This window comes from Gossypium raimondii, chromosome 6 (genome assembly GCF_025698545.1).
Source record: "Gossypium raimondii isolate GPD5lz chromosome 6, ASM2569854v1, whole genome shotgun sequence".
Lineage (NCBI taxonomy): Eukaryota > Viridiplantae > Streptophyta > Magnoliopsida > Malvales > Malvaceae > Gossypium > Gossypium raimondii.
In genome coordinates this window covers 55,651,182-55,673,227 of record NC_068570.1, presented here as the reverse complement: position 1 = coordinate 55,673,227, position 22,046 = coordinate 55,651,182, and the positions used below count along the sequence as shown (strand labels likewise).

General features: G+C 33.9%; 1 long non-coding RNA gene across 1 annotated transcript; it reads left to right on the top strand.

Annotated features, from left to right (window-relative positions):
• Positions 1–17,338: 17,338 nt before the first annotated feature.
• Positions 17,339–21,476, top strand: LOC128041661 (uncharacterized). Its single transcript, XR_008196607.1, has 3 exons — positions 17,339–17,648; positions 17,778–17,861; positions 21,041–21,476. It is a non-coding gene; the product is annotated as an uncharacterized LOC128041661 (long non-coding RNA).
• The last annotated feature ends 570 nt before the right edge of the window (positions 21,477–22,046 follow it).

The window sequence follows — 22,046 nt, the reverse complement described above, 5'->3', positions numbered from 1 at the left end:
AGTATTTTAGAGGTTTTAGTCTCTAACTAACTCAGTATTGTTTCAGAAAGTGCTAACTACAGTTTTTTCAGAATATTCTATCTAAGTTCAGAAATACTTACAGGATCGACGCTAGAAACTCGGTATACCACAAACTTACTCAATGTGATCTAAATCATTTGAAAACTAGTTCTTTCTGAAACATAATTTTGGAACTCAAAATTTACAGCCCAAGTTTTGCAACCTGTCTCTGATACCACTAAATGTAACACCCCAAATCTGGCCTAGACGTTATGGTCGAATCCAATAGTGTTACATGGAAGGGTTTTAAAAACAGTTTTATTTTTATAAAGTTTTGTTTAGTCATTTGATAAATCATCCAAGTTTAATATCGGTTATTGAAAGCGTTATTTAACTAATTCATTTTTCCAAAACATGAACTACAGCGAAAGTTTTTAGAAAACATTGTATTTTGGAAATATAGTTCGTGTGTTTCAAAAATCCTTTTATTTTTGTAAAATCATGGTTTTAGTCAAACGTGACGATAAAAGTTAAAATGCCTCCAAACCAAAATAAAAGTCAAACAGTCCAGAGAGTTCAATTATTACAAAACTTCCAGAAATAATTCTTAAATTAAATAAAAACTATAATCTTAAACAATTTATGGACTCGTGGTCACTGTGAGGCTCCGTCACATCGATCCGCCTAAGTCTGTAGATTTCCTGAACAGAATAGACATACAGATGTGAATTTTCGTAAACTCAATGTGTAACCCAATAGAAATAGACATGCAATACATACAGAAATCTCAAATACAGTTAGATACAGATTCAGACTTACGTCCATTTCAACTACGAAGCCTACCCCATCCTCTACACACCATCTCCGACCATCCCATCACATCATGTGGGGTTAAAAACACCCACTCATCCCAACACACCATAGATGCGACACATTATAGATAATATGCAGACAAGCTGCCAGAGTATAGGCGAAATGTCGCCGTACAAAGCACTTCATCCACATATACAAAACTCGGTCCAATCACAGATACAATTTACAAATAGAAAAATAACAGATACAGTAATATCATTCATAACATACTCATACTCATACACAGATATCATATATATATATATATAGATCTACTTAAATAGAACAGATATACATCTCAGTATCCTACACAAGGCAAACTATCAAAATATCAGATCACATAATTGGTTTGGTTAGCCCTTACCGACCTTATGGTAGGCTCACAGTCGATCGAAACGAACCGTGTAACCTTAGGGAAAATTTTAGAATTATGTGGGCCCACACGCCTAGATTGGCCTTGCCCGTGTGGCCCACACAAGCTAGCCTAAAACTCACATGCTCGTGTCAGTCCACATGTCTGTGTGGCCCACACGACCTACTTCTCTTTGTAACACCCTCTAACCCCAAACTGTTGCCGGAACAGGGTTACGAGGCATTACCGGACATATCAGACAATTTACAATAATTCTTAATAAATAACAAATATATTATAATAAAATCATAAAATCATAAAATATTTTATTTATTGACTTCATTCGTTCATTTTTTTATTTTTTTAAAAAAATAGCAACATTTCTGCTTATTTTTACATAAAACCCCCTGCCATTAAAAACCATATCATTTTCAACTATAATCAAATCAACCAATTCATGTCACATTCTCATTTTCTATTCTAAATACTTCTAATCAAACTCAATCAACATAATGTCAATTTAAATTTAATAATGTACTAATTAAATAAAAATAGATAAACATCTTCCATTATAATTCATAAACTTATAATACTAACATTTTTAACCATTTATATTAAAACATAATAACTTTTATACACATCTTATGTACATACGACATTACCAAAAGAAAATATATATCACCAAGGTTATGCTGAAGTCGGGATTGATCTGGATGCTGAACTGGAATTTTTGACTTCTATCAACCTGCGCGCAGAAACAACCGTACGCTGAGTATTTCATACTCAGTGGTATTACCATAATTCAAATTATAACAATAATAAACATATAATGCATAAATCGTATATACAAATTTAAATTTAAAATCCATATTTCAACAATAGCAATTCATCAATTGATATCATACATCCACAATTTGAATTTGGGACATATCATGAAACTTAGGTTCATTTCCCAATCTCATATCACATTTCAATTCACAATTCAACTTTTTAATTTCATTTCAATAGCTCGTTTGATCAACTCGTTCGGTTTATCATTTCATCATTTACCCTATTAACAAAAATCGGACTTTGGCGGATACACGAATCCAACCAAACACACTAGTATGGCACCCAGTGCCTCATCGGATAGTTCGAAGCAATAGTTGACACCCAGTGTCTCATCGGCAAAGCCGAAGAAAGTTGGTACCCAGTACCTCATCAAAGCTATCCGAAAAAATATAGTGACACCCAGTGTCTCATCGACTCGAGGTCGAAGTATCCCTGAACTCTTCCAATCCTATGGCATGCCAACTATATCCGACTCAGCCCGACTAGTTAATAGGGTATTTAAGTCACATATAATCCCAATTCAATCACAATTTCTCACATTTTCAATTCAATCATTTTTCCACCTTTCAATCAATAATTAATCCACAAATTCACATATTTTCACAACTCAATACATTTCCATTCAATTTAATATCAGTCACAATTCGATTCAAATTCACTTCCCACTTTCAATCAACAAACAATTCAAATATTAATTCATATCAACTATTCAATTTAATTCCCACTCATCTTAATAATAATAATAATAATAATAATAATAATAATAATAATAATAATAATAATACTTATACTTACCTCACGTTTCATTTACCAAACACGTAAATTAAATTTATACATTTAATAGTAAATAACTTGAATTATAGTAATACAAACTGTAAATCTCCCGTTTTAGTCCTCGATAGCTTTCTCCTTTCCTTTTGATGCCGATGCCTCGAATTCTTTGTTAGCTACAAAAATAATAATAATTTATACTATTAATTACAGCACTAATTATAGTAAATAATTAAATTTCTAATAATATATTCACATTTGTACACCTTCAATACCATACAATTGTCACTACTTAATTTGTTTAGCAATTAAAATCTCATTACATAATTATTTAGTTAATTAATAACTTTTACTTAAATTTTAAGTAAATAAATAAATGTAATACACTTGTATTTTATTTTACCACACACTTGGCAAAATCATAATTTATTATTACCCAAAATCTTATACTAATTATTTAATTATTAAATATCTTTTAATTTAATAATAAATAATAAATAATAAATATCTTATACTTAATTAATAAGCAAATTAAAGCTACAAACTACAAATATTTACATATTTTAATTACACATGTATTATTTTATCACCATCCATTTGTCTACTATTTACTTTATTTAATAATAATAATAATAATAATAATAATAATAATAATAATAATAATAATAATAATAATAATAATAATAATAATATAAAACCATAATAATGGTTAATAATTATAATAATAATGTATATAATATTTATGTATAACTCAAATAAAATCTTAGATTTTAATGCTTATATGCCGCCTCATTTCATATAAATGGCTTAATTGCCATTTTAGCCCTTTTTACTTTCTTTTAATCTATAATTAGGCTTTCATTCTTTATTCAATTTGATCCTTTTCCTAATTACTTTAAATTAAGCTATATTCACTAAATAAAAATCTAATTAAACACACAACTAGTCTCATAAATATTTCTAATAATTATTTTTGAACTTAATTTACTAAGACGGAGGCCCGATATTATACTTTTTCGATGCCCGTGAATTTTGGGTCATTACAGGCTTAGCCTGTGTGGCCCACATGGTCATACCCACACCACCACACAGTCGTGTCTTACGCACGGTCATGCCTTGACAAACACACGATCGTGTCTCGTACACGGCTAGGCACACGCACGTGTGGCGTCGATAGAATTCCTTTTTTGGCTTTCGCTGAAACTTGATTTTCTGCATTTTGGGAACACAACTGTTTCAGTTTTAATGCGAAAACACTTCCGAACCAAAACAACACCTAAAATCGACACAACAAAACTTCTAACATCAGTTTAAACTCACAGTTAAACCGAACTAACAAAATCGATAACTGTGAAACTCGAGTGTTCAACGCTTACCCAATTTCTCAAATGACTTCGACTACGATTGAGCGAGAGGAGAGTCTCGTTTTTCACGATTCGCTGCTGCCAAAAACATAATTTCAATACCAACGAAAAATCAACATCATTCTAAACAGATTAAAAGAAAAATCTCTATAACCTGAGCAAAGTATTCTGACACCACTTAACAAACGCACAAGAACATCGAAAAGCCGAACTACCGAGACTAGACAATTAAATTGATAGAAAAATGTAGAGAAAGGGAAAACCAACATCAGAAATTTTTTTGAGAGAGAGGACCGAATTTTTTTAAAAAAAAAACAAAAATAAAATCAGATAACCCAAGTATCCCAACTCCCCACTATCATCTCAACCACAACTACCCATTCACTCAGACTCCCAATCTCATCCAAACTCTCTCAGCCAATCAAGGCAAAAATTAATACCCACGCTCACGCAATGATTCAAACACAAGACCTTCAACACACCAACTATAATGACCTAAAAATTTTGGGCACGGGCGCTAATTGAAGTGATTATTGAAAATTTGAAAGCAGAGTTTCAATTTATTTAAAAAGGGAGTCGCCACCGATCTTTTCTTTAGGTGTGATCGGACACCTACAAAATTCTCTTTTTAGAAGAAAATTTTATTTTTAAACTTTTCTAAAAAAGAGGTAATTTTAGGTCTACGTAAAAATCCAAAGAAAATTCGAGTTCGGGAGTCGGTTATGCGCGAGGAAGGTATTAGCACCCTCGCGACGCCCAAAATTGGTATCTCGTTAAGCGCATGTTGTCTTAATTTTCAAAAATACAAGTTCAATTCAATATTTAATCGTGATCCGATTGAAACACGGGAATTTCTTGTTTTGAAAACGCAAGAATTTTGAAACACAATATTTTTTTTGAAAACACGGAATTTTTTTGAAAAACGAGAATTTTAGAAATACAAATTTTTAAAAAAAACACGAAAATTTTTGAAACACGAGAATTCTTTTTTGAAACACGGAAACTTTTGAAATACGAGAATTTTAAAAACACGATAATTTTTAAAACACGACAATTTTTGAAAAAGCAAAAATTTTTGAAACAAGAGAATTTTTTGAAAACACGAGAATTTTTTTTGAAAACACAAAAATTTGTGAAACACGAGAATTTTTTGAAAACATGAAAATTTTTGAAAACACGAAAATTTTTAAAACACGACAATTTTTGAAAACGCGAAAATTTTTGAAATAAGAGAATTTTTTTTGAAAACGCAAAAAAATTTTGAAAACACGAAAATTTTTGAAACACCGGAATTTTTGAAAACACGAGGATTTTTGAAACGCGAAAATTTTTGAAAACAATTAAATTTTTGAAACACGGGAAATTTGTTTGTTTTTTTTATTTTTAAAAAAGATGTATCGTATTTAACACGAACCGGTGATGTTCACTCAACATAGCGATGAAATCATCGAATTAGTGTCAAATTGACTCAACTTAATATTTAATCGTGATTCTATTAAAACACGAGAATTTTTTAAATATTTTCAATTTTTAAAAGGGCGTATTGTGTTTAACACAAACCGGTTATATTCACCCAACATAGCGATGAAATCAACGGTTTAATGTTAAATCGATTCGTTGCCTTATTTATTAAAATTATTTAAAATAATTAAAATTAAAATTAAATTAAATTAAAAATATAATACGAAAATATAAAAATGCATAAAAGTACCAATAGTATTAAAACGGAATAGCATAAAAATACGGGTATTAAATTAAAAGTGAATTAAACGAAATTACCGAAAAGATCCAAAACACAAGCTTGGTTAAACGGGTTACGCAAATTGAACGCTTTTCTTTTCCTTTTTTTCTTCTTATTTTCTTTTTCTTCTCCTTTTTCTTCTTTCTTTGGTGGCTGTTGGGCTGGGCTCTTCAAATTCTTCTTGAGCTGCTTCTTGATATTTCTTGGTTTGGGCACAGTCTGCTGCGTTGAATTGCTTTGCTTGGGATTGGGCTTAGCTAGCTTTGTTTTTCTTTTCTATTTTTTTGTGCTTTTTTTTTTTCTATTGGGTGCTATGGCTGCCAAGTTGGTCTGTTCAGATCTGTGAGTTGGTCGGTTTGACCGATTTTAATTTTTTTTCTTTTTTTTCTTTTCTTTCCCCTTTCTTGTTCCTTCTTTTTTTCTCCTTTCTTTTTCTTCTCCTCGTTCATTTCGACAAAGACCTCCCGGCTGGTGCGACTGTCGTGATGGCCATGTGATGGAGATCTCATCTTCTCCTCCCTTTCCTTTCCTTCTTTTCTTTTCTTCCTTTGTCTTTCTCTTTTATTTTTGTTTGTTGCTTGCTTCTTGCTCTATTTTTTTTTGCTTCTTGGTTGTTGTTTGCTTTGCTAGGTGCCGCGGTGATGGGAGTCTTCTTGTGGCCAGGCACTGTGGCGCTTAGTGCGATGGCCGGCGGTGTCTTGTTGTTTCTTTGATTTTCTCTCAAAAATTTTTACTTTTTTATTTTCTTCCTTGCTTGGCTTTTCTTTTTGGGGGTTTAAAACCCTTTTATTTTGATTTTTCTTTTCCTTTTTGCGGTTGCGGGGACTAGGAAGGGCTTAGGTCGGCCGGCGCTTTATTCTGAAGCAGATTCTGTTGTTTCTTTGCCGGAAGGATCAAAGTGTAAACGCAAAAAAAGTTTTGGGGCCAAAGTGTAATTTTGAGAAAGTTTAAGGGTCAAAATGTAATTTTAAGAAAGTTTAGGGGTTAAAATGTAATTTAGAAAAGATTAGGGGTTGAAATGTAGTTTTGAGAAAGTTTAGGGGTCAACATGTATTTTTAGAAAAGTTTAGGGGTCAAAATGCAAAAATTAAATTTTATTTTAAATAACACAAAATTATTCCCGGACAAAATTCAGTGATTACAGCTGCCCCTCTTTGCTCATAACTGTGAAACAGGGATAAAGCAAAGACTTAAAAGCATTGAATTTTGTTCGACCATCCAAAATTTTCTTTTTATTTGAAAAGTAGAAATCGAGAACAGCTCGGCATGCGACCCGAGGCTCAACTCACCTCTCGAAATATGAGTTGATTTTTTTGAAAAACAGAAATTGAAAAGAATATCTCGGCCTGCAACCCGAGGTTCAACTCACCTCTCCCAATATGAATTGATTTTTTTGAAAAAAATACAAAAATTGAAAAATACCTCAGCGTGTGACCCAAGGCTCAACTCACCTCTCGCAATATGAGTTGATTTTTGAAAAACAGAAATTTAAAAGAAATACCTCGGCATGTGTCCGAGGCTCAACTCACTTCTCGCAATATGGGTTGATTTTTTGAAAAACAGAAATTTAAAAAATACCTTGACATGTGACTCGAGGCTCAACTCACCTCTCGCAATATGAGTTGATTTTTTGAAAAATAGAAACTGAAAAATACCTCAGGATGTGACCCGAGGCTCAACTCACCACTCGCAATATGAGTTGATTTATTTGAAAAACAGAAATTAAAAGAATTACCTTGGCATGTGACCCGAGGCTCAACTCACCTCTCGTAATATGAGTAGATTTTTTTGAAAAATAGAAATTAAAAGATACCTCGGTGTGTGACTCGAGACTCAACTCACCTCTCGCAATATGAGTTGATTTTTTGAAAAATAGAAATTGAAAAATACCTAAACGTGTGACCCGAGGCTCAACTCACCTATAGCAATAATAGAAACTTGAAAGAAATACCTCGGCATGTGACCCAAGGCTCAACTCACCTCTCGCAATATGAGTTGATTTTTGAAAACAGAAATTTAAAAATACCTCAGCGTGACCCGAGGCTCAACTCATCTCTCGCAATATGAGTTGATTATTTTGAAAAAACAGAAATTGAAAAATACCTCTGCGTGTGCCCGAGGGTCAACTCACCTCTCGCAATATGAGTTGATTTTTGAAAAGCAGAAATTGAAAAATACCTCAGCGTGACCCGAGGCTCAACTAGACCTGTCCATTGGCCAGGCCGGGCCTGGAAAAATTTTCGGCCTCCTCCGCCTGGCTCGGCCCGCCAAAATATGGGCTGAATTTTGCCCAGTGCCCTACTGAAAAAAATCATAAGCCCGAGCTCGGCCCCCATTTTTAATAAACATTAAAAATTATTTTAAAATAAAAAATAAAAAATTTATTTTAAAAGTATTTTAAAATAAAAATAAAATAAAATAAAAATATATATTTATTATATTGGTAGGGGGCCAGAACCGGCCAAAAAGTAGTGCTCGAGGCCTGGCCCGTTTTTTAAACGAGTCTCATTTTTTTGCCCAAGCCCATATTTCGGGCCTATATTTTTACCCAAACCCTCCCATATTTCGGGCGGGCCGTCGAGCCAGGCGGCCCTGGACAGGTCTAGGCTCAACTCACCTCTCGGAATATGAGTTGATTTTTGAAAAACAGAAATTTAAAAGAAATACCTCGGCATATGACCTGAGGCTCAACTCACCTTTCGCAATATGAGTTGATTTTTGAGAAACAGAAATTAAAAATACCTCAGCGTGTGACCCGAGGCTCAACTCACCTCTCGCAATATGAGTTGATTTTTTTGAAAAACAGAAATTAAAAAATACCTCGGTGTGTGACCCGAGGCTCAACTCACCTCTCGCAATATGAGTTGATTTTTTGAAAAATACCTCAGCGTGACCCGAGGCTCAACTTACTTCTCGCAATATGAGTTGATTTTTGAAAAATAGAAAATTAAATATATCTCGGTATGTGGCCCGAGGCTCAACTCACCTCTCGCAATATGAGTTTATTTTTGAAAAATAGAAATTGAAAAATATAATTCTTGAAAGAAAACAGGGTTTCAAAAAACATCAGATAAAACTAAAAGCCTCCTTTTCATTGATTCAGTGCAGACTTCTCCCAAAATTCCCTGCTCTGTTGGGATGCCTGTATATGTCATGTATGATGTTATCATGATATTCACGTGTTTGTCCTCAATGCTTTTATGCCTACATGATCATGCCATGCATTTTGAACTATTTGTCACATGCCCCTTCTTCGTAAGGGACTGCATTCATCGCCTCAATCATCAATTTTTCTCTTCGGTTTTGTGCTCATCTTTGAATTTGTCGGGTGACCCACATTTTCATATTTCCCCTTCTTGCCTCATTGTTGAACTTGGTTCTTGCTTTGGGGCCCCTGTACATGTCAAATTCTCATCTAGGTAATGCCCAACATTCCTTTCGTTTAGAGTATGTCATCTTACCATTTATCAGTTAAATGAATCAAATACGAGATGCATGAAAAATGGCAAAGTAGGCATGAGAGAAATACCTCATATTCAAATTATTTCAAAAGCAACAAAGAAAATTGACAATGAATAGTTCAATAAAGAAAGCATCACAAAGAAAGGAAAGTGAATCCAATGGCTACAAAATGCTTTAGATATCCAACGCATGAACTTCTCCACGCTTCTTCATCTTGGATCTTTTCGAGCATGGCTTCCTGTGTAGAAGATTTCGAGCTTCTGAGAATGCTTCAAATATTGTAATCTCGCCATTCGACTCCCTATTCAAGTCGTCTTGCTCCTTAAGTTCGAGCCCATTTCATTAGAACTCCCTTTCGGGTTTTCATCCTAATCTTTTTTGTTTATCAAGATGCCCTTTTCGGGTTTTCATCTTAATTTTTTTCTTTTCTTTTCTTTTTTTGTTTTTGTTTTTTTGTTTTTTTGTTTTTGTTTTTGTTTTTTTTTTTGTTTTTTTGCATTTTTAGGCATAATACTTCTTCACAGCATCTGAGTTCACTGAATTAGGTAATTCTTTCACATCTATCTCAGTGAGAATTAGAGCCCCTCCCGAGAATGCCTTTTTTACAACATATGGCCCTTCCCAATTTGGTGACCATTTTCCTCGAAAGTCTTTTTGTATCGGGAGGATCTTTCTTAGTATGAGTTCCCCTTTGTGAAATTCTCTTGGCCGTACCTTTTTATCATGGGCTGTGATCATTCTCTTCTGGTACATTTGTCCATGACAAATTGCCTTAAAGTGCTTCACTTCAATAAGGTTTAGCTGGTCATATCGAGCTCGAACCCACTCTGATTCTTCTAACTTCGTCTCTATCAAGACACGTAGGGATGAGATTTCTACTTCGATGGGCAAAACAGCTTCCATTCCGTAGACTAGAGAAAAAGGAGTTGCCCCCGTAGATGTTCGCACAGAGGTGCGATATGCGTACAAAGCAAATGGTAGCTTCTCGTGCCAGTCTTTATATGTCTCAGTCATCTTCCCGATAATCCTCTTAATGTTCTTATTAACCGCTTCAACTGCTCCGTTCATCTTCGGGCGATAGGGTGAAGAATTATAATGCTTTATCTGAAATTGCTCACATACTTCTTTCATCATCTTGTTATTCAAATTTAAAGCATTATCTGAAATGATTCTTTCAGGCAGACCATATCGACATATGATCTCCTTTTTTAAGAACCTACAGACTGCAGCCTTTGTCACATTAGCAAACGAAGTGGCTTCTACCCATTTTGTGAAGTAGTCTATAACCACAAAGATGAATCGATGCCCATTAGAAGCCTTCGGAGAGATTGGCCCTATAACATCCATGCCCCACAGAAAAAGGCCACGGAGAATTCATAATATGAAGGGGCGAATGAGCCACATGAATTTTATCGCCTTAAATTTGACACTTATGACACTTTCGTTCGTATCCAATGCAATCCCTTTCCATCGTCAGCCAAAAATAACTAAGTCTCATAATCTGTCTGGACATAGTGAAACCACTGGCATGCATTCCACAAATTCCTTCGCGAATCTCTTCAAGTATCTTTCTAGCTTCAACAGCGTCCACGCATCTTAGGAGCACTTGATCTTTTCCTATTTTGTATAGAATATCCCCGTAAAGAACAAAACCAATCGCCAATTTCCTGATTGTTCTTTTATCATTCTCATTTGCTTGCTCGGGGTACCTTTGGTTCTTGATATACTTCAAGATATCATAGAACCATTGTCGTCCATCTGACTCCTCCTCAATACTAAAACAGTGTGTGGGGGTCTCATATATACTCATTTGGATAGGCATTATCTCAGTTTCTCTGTTTGCTTTGAACATCGAAGCCAATGTGGCTAGGGCATCAGCCAATTGGTTCTCTTCTCGTGGAAAGTAGTTAAAAGTCACTTCTTTGAATTCTTTAACGAGATCGTGATATTTGACTAATTTCGAATCTCTCACTTCCCAATCTCCACGAATTTGATAAATGACTAATGCTGAATCCCCGTGTACCTCTAAAATTTCAATTTTCCTCCTGATAGCTGCACGGAGTCCCATGATGCAAGCTTCATACTCTGTTATATTATTGGTACAGAATAAATTCAATCTGGCAGTGAGCGGGTAATGGTTCCCTTTAGGTGACACTAAGACTGCTCCGATTCCATGCCTCAATGCATTCGATGCACCATCAAAGCTCATCCTCCATGATTTCTCTTTTGATGACTCACCCTCTTTTTCTGAAATGCACATCAAGTCTTCATCTGGGAAATCAAATCTCAAAGGCTCGTATTCTTCTGCTGTTCAACTTGCCAAGAAGTCAGCTATCGCGCTTCCCTTTATCAATTTTTGGCTCACATACACGATGTCATACTCAGTCAGTAAGATTTGCCATCGTGCCATTCTTCCTGAGAATGCAGGTGACTCCATCATGTACCTTATTGGATCCAGTTTTGAAATTAACCATGTCGTATGATACAACATGTATTGTCTGAGCCTTCGAACCGTCCAAATCAATGCGCAACAAAACTTCTCAATTGAAGGGTATTTTGCCTTATATTCTGTGAACTTTTTGCTGAGGTAGTAAATCGCCTTTTCTCTTTTCCCTGACTCATCATGTTCCCCCAGTACGCAACCCATTGAGTTTTTAAACACGGTCAAGTACAATATTAAGGGTTTTTCAGGGGTCGGCGGTACTAGTACCGGAGGATTAGACAAATACTGTTTTATCTTGTCAAAGGCCACTTGGCACTCCTTGTTCCATTCTCCCGGATTATGTTTTCGAAGGGGTCAAAAAATTGGATCACACTGATTGGTAGGTTGAGCAATGAATCGGGCGATGTAATTCAACCTTCCAAAAAATCCTCTGACTTCCTTTTGTGTGCGCGGGGAAGGCAGTTCTTGTATAGCTTTTATCTTATCTGGATCAACTTTGATACCTCTCTCACTGACAATGAAACCTAACAGTTTTCCTGAGGTAGCCCCAAACGTACATTTGGCCGGGTTAAGCTTCAACTGGAACTTTCTTAATCTTTCAAACAGCTTCCTGAAACTCCCAACATGCTCTCTTTCTTCCCGAGATTTGGCAATCATATCATCGACATAAACTTCTATTTCTTTGTGCATCATATCATGGAACAACGTCACCATGGCTCTCTGATATGTTGCCCCAGCATTCTTTAATCCGAACGGCATTACCTTGTAGCAAAAGGTCCCCCATATTGTTATGAATGTAGTTTTCTTTATGTCCTCGGGAGCCATCTTTATCTGATTATAACCTGAGAAACCATCCATGAAAGAAAACAAAGAATGTTTTACCGTATTATCCACCAAAGTATCGATGTGTGGTAAAGAAAAATTATCCTTGGGGCTTGCTTGATACAGGTCACGATAATCCACGCACATTCGCACATTGCCATCTTTCTTCGGCACCGGGACTATGTTAGCTACTCATTCTGGATACTTGGAGACTTGTAGGAAGCCAGCCTCAAATTGTTTCTTGACTTCTTCTTTTATCTTCAACAGCATTTCGGGTTTCATCCTTCTTAGCTTCTATTGAACAGGTTTGCATTCTGGTTTCAGTGGGAGCTTATGAACCACCAGTTCCTCATTCAACCCTGGCATGTCCTGATACGACCAGGCAAATACATCTTTATACTCACGGATCAAGGCGATCAAATTCTGTTTGGTGTTCTCTGAAATGGAAGCCCCGATCTTCACTTCTTGTTTCTTTTCTTCACTCCCAAAGTTCACTGTCTCAACAGATTCTTGATAGGGTAAAATCTGTTTCTTTTCTTGTTCAACTATTCTCAGTAAGTCAGGAGGCGGGTCACAATTTTCAGCATCTTCCTCAGCTTCGAATTTTCCTAAACAAACAGCCTCCTCGAAATCGATTTTAGGACTTGTAACGGGATTGTTCATGCCATGGATATCTGAGCACCTGAAAGGTGGGTGGGAAAGAAAACTATAGAGGAGCATCAAAGTATTGGAATCCACACACAATGTTATGGAATGATATGATATATGTGTAGGAAAAAATTATAAGAAGCGGGAATAATTACGACACTAATGGAAATGAGAAGACCATGACAAAATGCATCTTCATTAATGTTCATTGAAATGATAAAGAGCAAACATAAACTCTTACAAAAGGAATCCCATCACTTAGGAACACACAAAATAATGGAGAAGTAACATTGGGCATTACTCGGGAGAGAACTTAGAAACTACAAGAAGGTCCACAACAGTCCAATTGTTCAAAACATATTCTGGAGGACATGGGTGTATCATTGAAACATCCTTAATTGTATCACTCTCGTTGAGCTCAGCATCCATAGCTCTAGCTCTTAGATGTATTCTATAAGAATGACGTGATTCCAGAATTGTAGTGCCACAACTGTGGATTATACGGTTCTAGCCTTAATTAATGGTTAGGGTGATATGTACATGCAATGCATGAATGAATGAATGAATGACAAGTGAATGTTAGTCATGAATAAATATACAAGAATTTGGTGTTGATTTCAAGATAGCCCCATATTTTGGCGTTTCATTTATCAAAAGAGTCCATTACAAAATATTTTGCCAATGAAGATGCCCCTAGTGCCTGAGTCTCATTGTTTCCAGATCCTAATCAAATCTTCGGGGTTATTCTGATGAGCATTCGAATTCACCTTCCCGGAAAGATCAGAGATATATCTTTCCTTTAAATTGTCCATTTTGCTTTCTGGGTCCTCAAAGACCAGTCTCGAACTACAGTATTTTCTCGATTACTTGTGTAATTGACTCCTCCATCAGAAACCCGTTTTTGGCAACCAATCTCTAATCAACACCTTCCTAATGGGATGCCTATGATGCATGATGAAAAAGGAAATGAAGACAAATAAACTTAGTTAGAATTACGAAAAATATAAACAGAGAGAAAAAAGAAAAAAAATGATAAATCTAATAAATTAAGCCAATTAATCATGCATTTTTGGAGAAACTAACCTACGTTGTTTTTTTTTGTTTTTTTGTTTTTACCCCATCATGCTTTACAAAATAAACTTACCCCACGTGATAATCTACCCGATCCAATTTTATTAAACAGACCCGATTCCCATACAAAAGATGTGAATGAAAAAGAAATACAATGTAAGAGACGTTTCTCCCATGTACTTATTTGGTAACTATCCAACGGACAGAGGTTCGGCATGGCTCTAATCGGGTGGCTCGTATGGTTCACTATATGTGGTTTTGGTTCAAAAAAGGTACTTGAATTGTCCATACTGTCACCTACTCAGACTAGTACGGAGCCTCGGTTATCGCCCGTCATGGGCTCGCGAGCTCAATTCGAGGGGTTACATTTACTTATGCATATGCGGAGGGACAAGTTAATTCACGAAAGCATAAGTCATATGTAACTCAGAAGTATTTCACTAGCCTGTGCGGAGGGACAAGTTAACTCACGAAGGCGTAGCGTTTACTTCCACTTAATCGGACGGAACCCGGGTAGAGAGCTCATGTTATGTAAAAATGCAAGTGCACGGTGTGTGGGGAGAAACTCACAAACCTTTTTATTTTTTATTTTTACAAAAACAACAAACTAAAAAAAATGTAACACTTAGAGCTGAAAAAAAATCAAAAACAATCAAATACGTTAGAAAAATATTAATTTAAAAACCGAATGCAAATGCATGACTTTTCTAAACAAAATTCAAGGATCACGATTAAAAATTAATTTGAACAAGAAAATTTGAAAATTTTGACAACACGCATTTAACATCAGACTCGACTCTCAAAAAAAAGTCCCCAGTGGAGTCGCCAGCTGTAGCGACCTAAAAATTTTGGGCACGAGCACTAATTGAAGTGATTATTGAAAATTTGAAAGCAGAGTTTCAATTTATTTAAAAAGGGAGTCGCCACCGATCTTTTCTTTAGGTGTGATCGGACACCTACAATATTCTCTTTTAAGAAGAAAAGTTTATTTTTAAAATTTTCTAAAAAAGAGGTAATTTTAGGTCTACGTAAAAATCCAGAGAAAATTCGAGTTCGGGAGTCGGTTACGCGCAAGGAAGGTATTAGCACCCTCGCGACGCCCAAAATTGGTATCTCGCTAAGCGCATGTTGTCTTAATTTTCAAAAATACAAGTTCAATTCAATATTTAATCGTGATCCGATTGAAACACGGGAATTTCTTGTTTTGAAAACGCAAGAATTTTGAAACACAATATTTTTTTTGAAAACACGGAATTTTTTTGAAAAACAAGAATTTTAGAAACACATATTTTTAAAAAAAACACGAAAATTTTTAAAACACGAAAATTTTTGAAAACGCGAAAATTTTTGAAACAAGAGAATTTTTTGAAAACACGAGAATTTTTTTGAAAACACAAAAATTTGTGAAACACGAGAATTTTTTGAAAACGTGAACATTTTTGAAAACACGAAAATTTTTAAAACACGACAATTTTTGAAAACGCGAACATTTTTGAAACAATAGAATTTTTTTTGAAAACGCAAAAATTTTTGAAAACACGCAAATTTTTGAAACACGGAAATTTTTTTTTAAACACAAAAATTTTTGAAACACCGAAATTTTTGAAAACACGAGGATTTTTGAAACACGGAAATTTTTGAAAACATGGAAATTTTTGAAACACGGGAAATTTGTTTATTTTTTTTATTTTAAAAAAAGATGTATCGTATTTAACACGAATCGGTGATGTTCACTCAACATAGCGATGAAATCATCGAATTAGTGTCAAGTTGACTCAACTTAATATTTAATCGTGATTCTATTAGAACACGAGAACTTTTTAAATACTTTCAATTTTTAAAAGGGCGTATTGTGTTTAACACAAACCGGTGATATTCACCCAACATAGCGATTAGAGGTGCTCATGGGCCGGGCTAGGCCGGGCCCATTAAAATTTCGGCCCGGGCCCGGCCCGGCCCGGCCTGAAATATGGGCCTAAGATTTTGCCCAAGCCCGGCCCGGGAAAAAAATCATAAGCCCGGGCCCAGCCCGGCCTGGCCCATTTTTATTTTAAAAATTTTAAAAAATTAAAAAATATTTTAAAATTATTTTAAAATTAAAAAATTTAAAAAAAGTATTTTTAAAATATTTTAAAATTAAAAAAATTAAAAAAGTATTTTAAAAATATTTTAAAATTAAAAAAAATTTAAAAAGTATGTAAAAAATATTTTAAAATTAAAAAAATATATTTATTATATCGGGCCGGGCTCGGGCCGAAAAAGTGGGGCCCGAGGCCCGGCCCGTTTTCTAAACGGGCCTCGTTTTTTTTGCCCAAGCCCATATTTCGGGCCTATATTTTTATCCAAACTCTCCCATATTTCGGCGGGCGGTCCGTCAGGCAGGCCCCCGACCCATGAGCACCTCTAATAGCGATGAAATCAACGATTTAATGTTAAATCGATTCGTTGCCTTATTTATTAAAATTATTTAAAATAAATTAAAATTAAATTAAATTAAATTAAAAATATAAATACAAAAATATAAAAATGCATAAAAGTACCAATAATATTAAAACGGAATAGCATAAAAATACGAGTATTAAATTAAAAGTGAAATAAACGAAATTACCGAAAAGATTCAAAACACGAGCTTGGTCGAACGGGTTACGCAAATTGAACCCTTTTCTTTTCCTTTTTTTTCTTCTTTTTTATTTTTTCTTCTCTTTTTTCTTCTTTGCTGGGCCGACCTGTTGGGCTTGGGGCCTGTTGGGCTGTTGCAGGCCTGCTGCTGATGGCCTGCTGGTTTGGGCCTAGTCTGCTGCGTTGGGCTGCTACTTGGGATTGGGCCTGGCTGGCCTGTTTTTTCTTTTCTATTTTTTTGCTGCTTTTTCTTTCTATTGGGTTGCTGGGCTGCTATGGCCTGCCAAGCTGTTGCGGGTCGGGTCGGTTTGACCCGACTGATTTAATTATTTTTTTTTTTTCTTTTTCTTTTCTTTCCCCTTTCTTTTTCCTTCTTCTTTCTTCTTCTTTTTTTCTCCTTTCTTTTTTCTTCTCCCTCGTTCAGCCTCGACGGCGCTCCCCCCGGCCTGGTGCGACGGTCGACGGCAGCACGCGGTGGAGATCTCCTCTTCTCCTCCCCTTTTCCTTTTCTTCTTTTTCTTTTTCTTCCTTTGTCTTTCTCTTTTATTTTTGTTTGTTGCTTGCTTCTTGCTCTATTTTTTTTTTGCTTCTTGGTTGTTGTTTGCTTTGGTAGGTGCCGACGATTGGAGTGCTGCGGCGGCGGGCACGGTGGCGCTGGTGCGATGGCCTGCGGTGTGCTGTTGTTTCTTTGATTTTTCTCTCAAAAATTTTTGCTTTTTTTATTTTCTTCCTTGCTTGGCTTTTCTTTTTTGGGGGGTTTAAAACCCCTTTTATTTTGATTTTTCTTTTCCTTTTTTGCAGGTTGCAGGGACTAGGAAGGGCCTAGGTCGGCCGACGACTATTACAGGCGCAAGTTACGCTGGTTGCTGCCAGAAGGATCAAAATGTAAGTGCAAAAAAAGTTTTGGGGCCAAAGTGTAATTTTGAGAAAGTTTAAGGGTCAGAATGTAATTTTGAGAAAGTTTAGGGGTCAAAATATAATTTAGAAAAGATTAGGGGTTGAAATGTAGTTTTGAGAAAGTTTAGGGGTCAATATGTATTTTTAGAAAAGTTTAGGGGTCAAAATGCAAAAAAATTAATTTTTTAATTAATTTTAAAAAAAAAACACAAAATTATTCTCGGACAAAATTCAGTGATTACACCAACTCCTTACCACTCGGACCAATAAGCTTATTCTAATATGAATTATCAAACAATTTTATATAAACCCACTCAATAAGGATAAGGCTAGGATTAAATAAATAACAAAATTTACCTAAAGTGGGACTTGGACCTAAGACCCCATACACACACCCAAAACACTTAACCACTAAAACAAATACACAATTATGTCAAGTATTTACAGAAAAAAAATAAATTATTCAGGGCGTTACATATCCAAATATGATTAATATATAAATCTAGTAAGTTAAAAAATTTAAAACAATTTTTAAAAAATGTAAATCGAATCATTCAAATCCAAAATAAATATATATATTTTTAGTATAGAATTACAATTAGTAGTTTAAGTATATCATACCAATAAGTGTTGGGTACTATGATAAGACACATTACACTTTTAAGCGAAGAACGTAGATTTGAATCTTGAAGGTGATATTATTAAGAGAGGTAGTCACAGACCCAGAACATGAACAATAAATCGAACTTGAAAAATAGTAAAAAAATCTCATTATTTATACTAATAACTTAATTATTTTATTAACAAATTTATGCTTTTTATAATAGTTTTAAAATTTTATTAACAATTTTAATAATTTTCTATATTTTAATATTTTCCATAATTTTCCAATTTTTATTTTTGTAATTTGTATATATTTATGTTTTCTTAATCTTTATTTAAAAAGTTTCAATTTTAATAATTTTTATGTTTTATTCCATTTATAATATTTTTAATTTGAAGATATTTATATGATTTTTATATAAAATATCCTATTTCACTGCATGGCACAATCCTGATGTGCCACATCATGAAAACAACCTCTAAAAATAGCTATTGTTACTCTTTTAACAGTTGTCCGTTAACTTTAACAATTAAATGGTTTAACAATTAAAATATCCTATTTCATGATTTTGTTATTATTGTTATTTTCTTCTTCATTTCTTTTAACATGTAGTTTTTCTATGTTTTCCATATGTTAAAACTTTTTTATGGGACCAAAATGAAAAAATTAAATTGCTCAAAACAAAAAAAATATAGGGACCAATTGTAAAATTTAGCCAAAATTTTTTTGTTTGAAATGACAATTTAGCATGCCACGTCAGCTTACCATTACACCGTTAATGACAATTAACGGCTCAATGTCTAAAATGTTACAACACGTTAACGTAAGTGACTAATACATAACCTGAGGTAAACAAAAGTGACTATTTTGGTATACCCTTTTTGTAGTTCATCTTATTTTTAAACTTTTTTTTTATAATTTTTTCACTTTCTATATTTTATAATATTTCAAATAATTTTCTATATTTTAAACAATTTTCATAATTTTTATAGTTTTAATTTTAAATTTTAATACTTTTTAAATTTTTCAAATTTTAATAAATTTAACATTTTTTGTCATTTATATAATTTTTTTGTAATTTTTCACTTTTATATATGTTTACAATTTGTATATATATATTTTTATAATTTTATGATTTTTAATATAAAATGTCAAATTTCACCATATAGCACAATCATAGTGTGCTATGTGATAAAAACAAGCCTCAAAATCGCCGTCTTTACTCTTTAACAGTTGACCGTAAACTTTAACAGTTAAAAAACTTAATTAATTAAAATTTTAATATTCAAAGGCTCAATAGAGTGCAAAAAAAAAAGAGCTTAAATAATTTTTGTAAAAAGTTTAGGTGCTTCAAACACCCTTTAATCTTAATTTTTATATCATAATTAATTTTTTAATGCATCACATATATAATATTTTTATTGGAAAACATAATAATTATTAAAAAAAGTAAGAAATTTATGGAGAAGAAAGATAATTAAATTAAGAATAATTAATTAAAAACAAGGCATATTACCATAAATTCTAGCAAGAAAGGTATACGCAAGAGTAACTTGAAAGCTTGAGATGCTAAAGTAAAAAAAAAAGTTAAAAGTATTGTGCTTTGCTTAATTTCAAGGACAGATCACTTTGCTTTGTCTAGTTAAAGGGGAAGACTACAAAAAAAGCATGCCTCTCTTCTATAGATTTTATGCATAGGAATGATAATTATGTAATCACTTACTCAATTATTAACGTATTTTTGTTTTAATTATTAAATTATAAAAACTTTCAATTTTGTCACTAATATTATCGTTCATTTTTGTTTTAGTCACCTATAGACTTATCTATAGGTTGGGCTACCCAACTCGGCCCGAAGACTCACCCGTAAAGTGAGAGGGTTTGGATAAAAATATAGGCACGTTAAAATTAGTACAGGTTAAAAATAAGGCACATTTAGAAAAGGTTAGACTATACTAGCATGTTGCATATTCATAATTTCAATCCTAGGTGAAATTGAGATGACCTATTCTTCGTAGAGTATATGGAAGAAAGAGATCTCGATAATCTTAATGATGCATGTTCAAATTGAAATGATGACAAGGAACATGCATTAAATATTAAAGAGAGAATAACCCAACAAATATGCACTAGAACAATTAGATAAAATTACATATGATGTTTATTTTTCTTGCTATTTTATTAGTAATCGTATTATCTACTACTTTTTAGACTAACATAATACATATGATGATTTGATTTTATTTTTGTTACTTGTTTAGTAATTAATTTTATTATACTAATAAAATTTTATATTGATTAATATCCTTAAAATATAAATGATATAATTGTATCATTACAATTTATATTAACAAGCATAACAGAGGAATTACGATGTAATTACATTTTGCCAGCCAAACACGTCTAGGGAATTACAATTCTTTGTAATTACTATCTTGTAAAAATTACCATAATAATTACACTTTTATTCAATTATTATGTGTCGTCCAAACAGATGTAAATCTAATACTTATCATTCACATAAAGGATTTGAATCAATCTGATATTTCTGTCTCATGTGTAGCAGGCCCAATTAGCCCTAAACCAAAACAGAAAAATACAATAAACAGGCCTACATTTTACACGGCCCAATAACCCATTGACATAGCCCAAACCAAGTTACCCTAAATCTAACCCAGCACTAAAAACAAACCCTAGTAGCAGCAAGTGAGCACCGCAGCCTCCCCAAGTGACGCACGTCTCGGGGCCGACCTCTCCACGCGCGCCATTTGCTCCACTCTCGCATGCAAACACGTACTTAGAGAGTCCATCTGCAAAAATATAGTGTAAAATAAAAAAGCAACAAACAGTTTTCGGGCTATATAAAGCCACTGTTATTTTGTTAATGGGGGAGGGATGGAAAAAAGAATATATAAAGAGAGGTGATTACCTTTCAGTTGGATTTTTGAGGGTTTTGTTCTTACATTTTATTTTGTTTTATTTAATTATTATCTTTTATTTCTTTTCTTTAAAATACAAAAAAGAAAGAAAAAGGGAGACTTACCTTTCGCCGGAGTGGTTGAGCTGGTGTCCCCTCCGTCAGAATCGGGGCGCGGGCTGAACGGCGGCCAAAGGGTTAAGGAAACCCTAAAAGAAACAGTTTCTGCTTCAAAGGGAAAGGCAAAATATTACCCTAAATTTGTTTTTTTTCTAAAACTTAAAACAGAACAAAGATGGGGCCGTTTAGTTTGGGGGTCCGCGCATATCAACCTTAAATGGGAGAATTGCGCAATAAGTCCTCCCCCTTTGCGCCATGTTTTATTAAGCCGTTATTTCTTTTTAATTTGGCCCAAATGTTTTTACCTTGTTTCAAATCGGTCCCCATTATGTGACGTTTTTAGGGAGGCGATTATTTCCATTTGGGCCCCTCATATAATGCGTATGTTGCAAATTGGTCCTTGTTCTATTTTAATTTCATTTTTGGTTATTTTGTTTTTTGCAATTCGTTTTTTATTTTTATTTTAAAATTATTACTATATTATTTATTATCATTTATTACTATTTCTATATTTATACACGCATTTTTATAT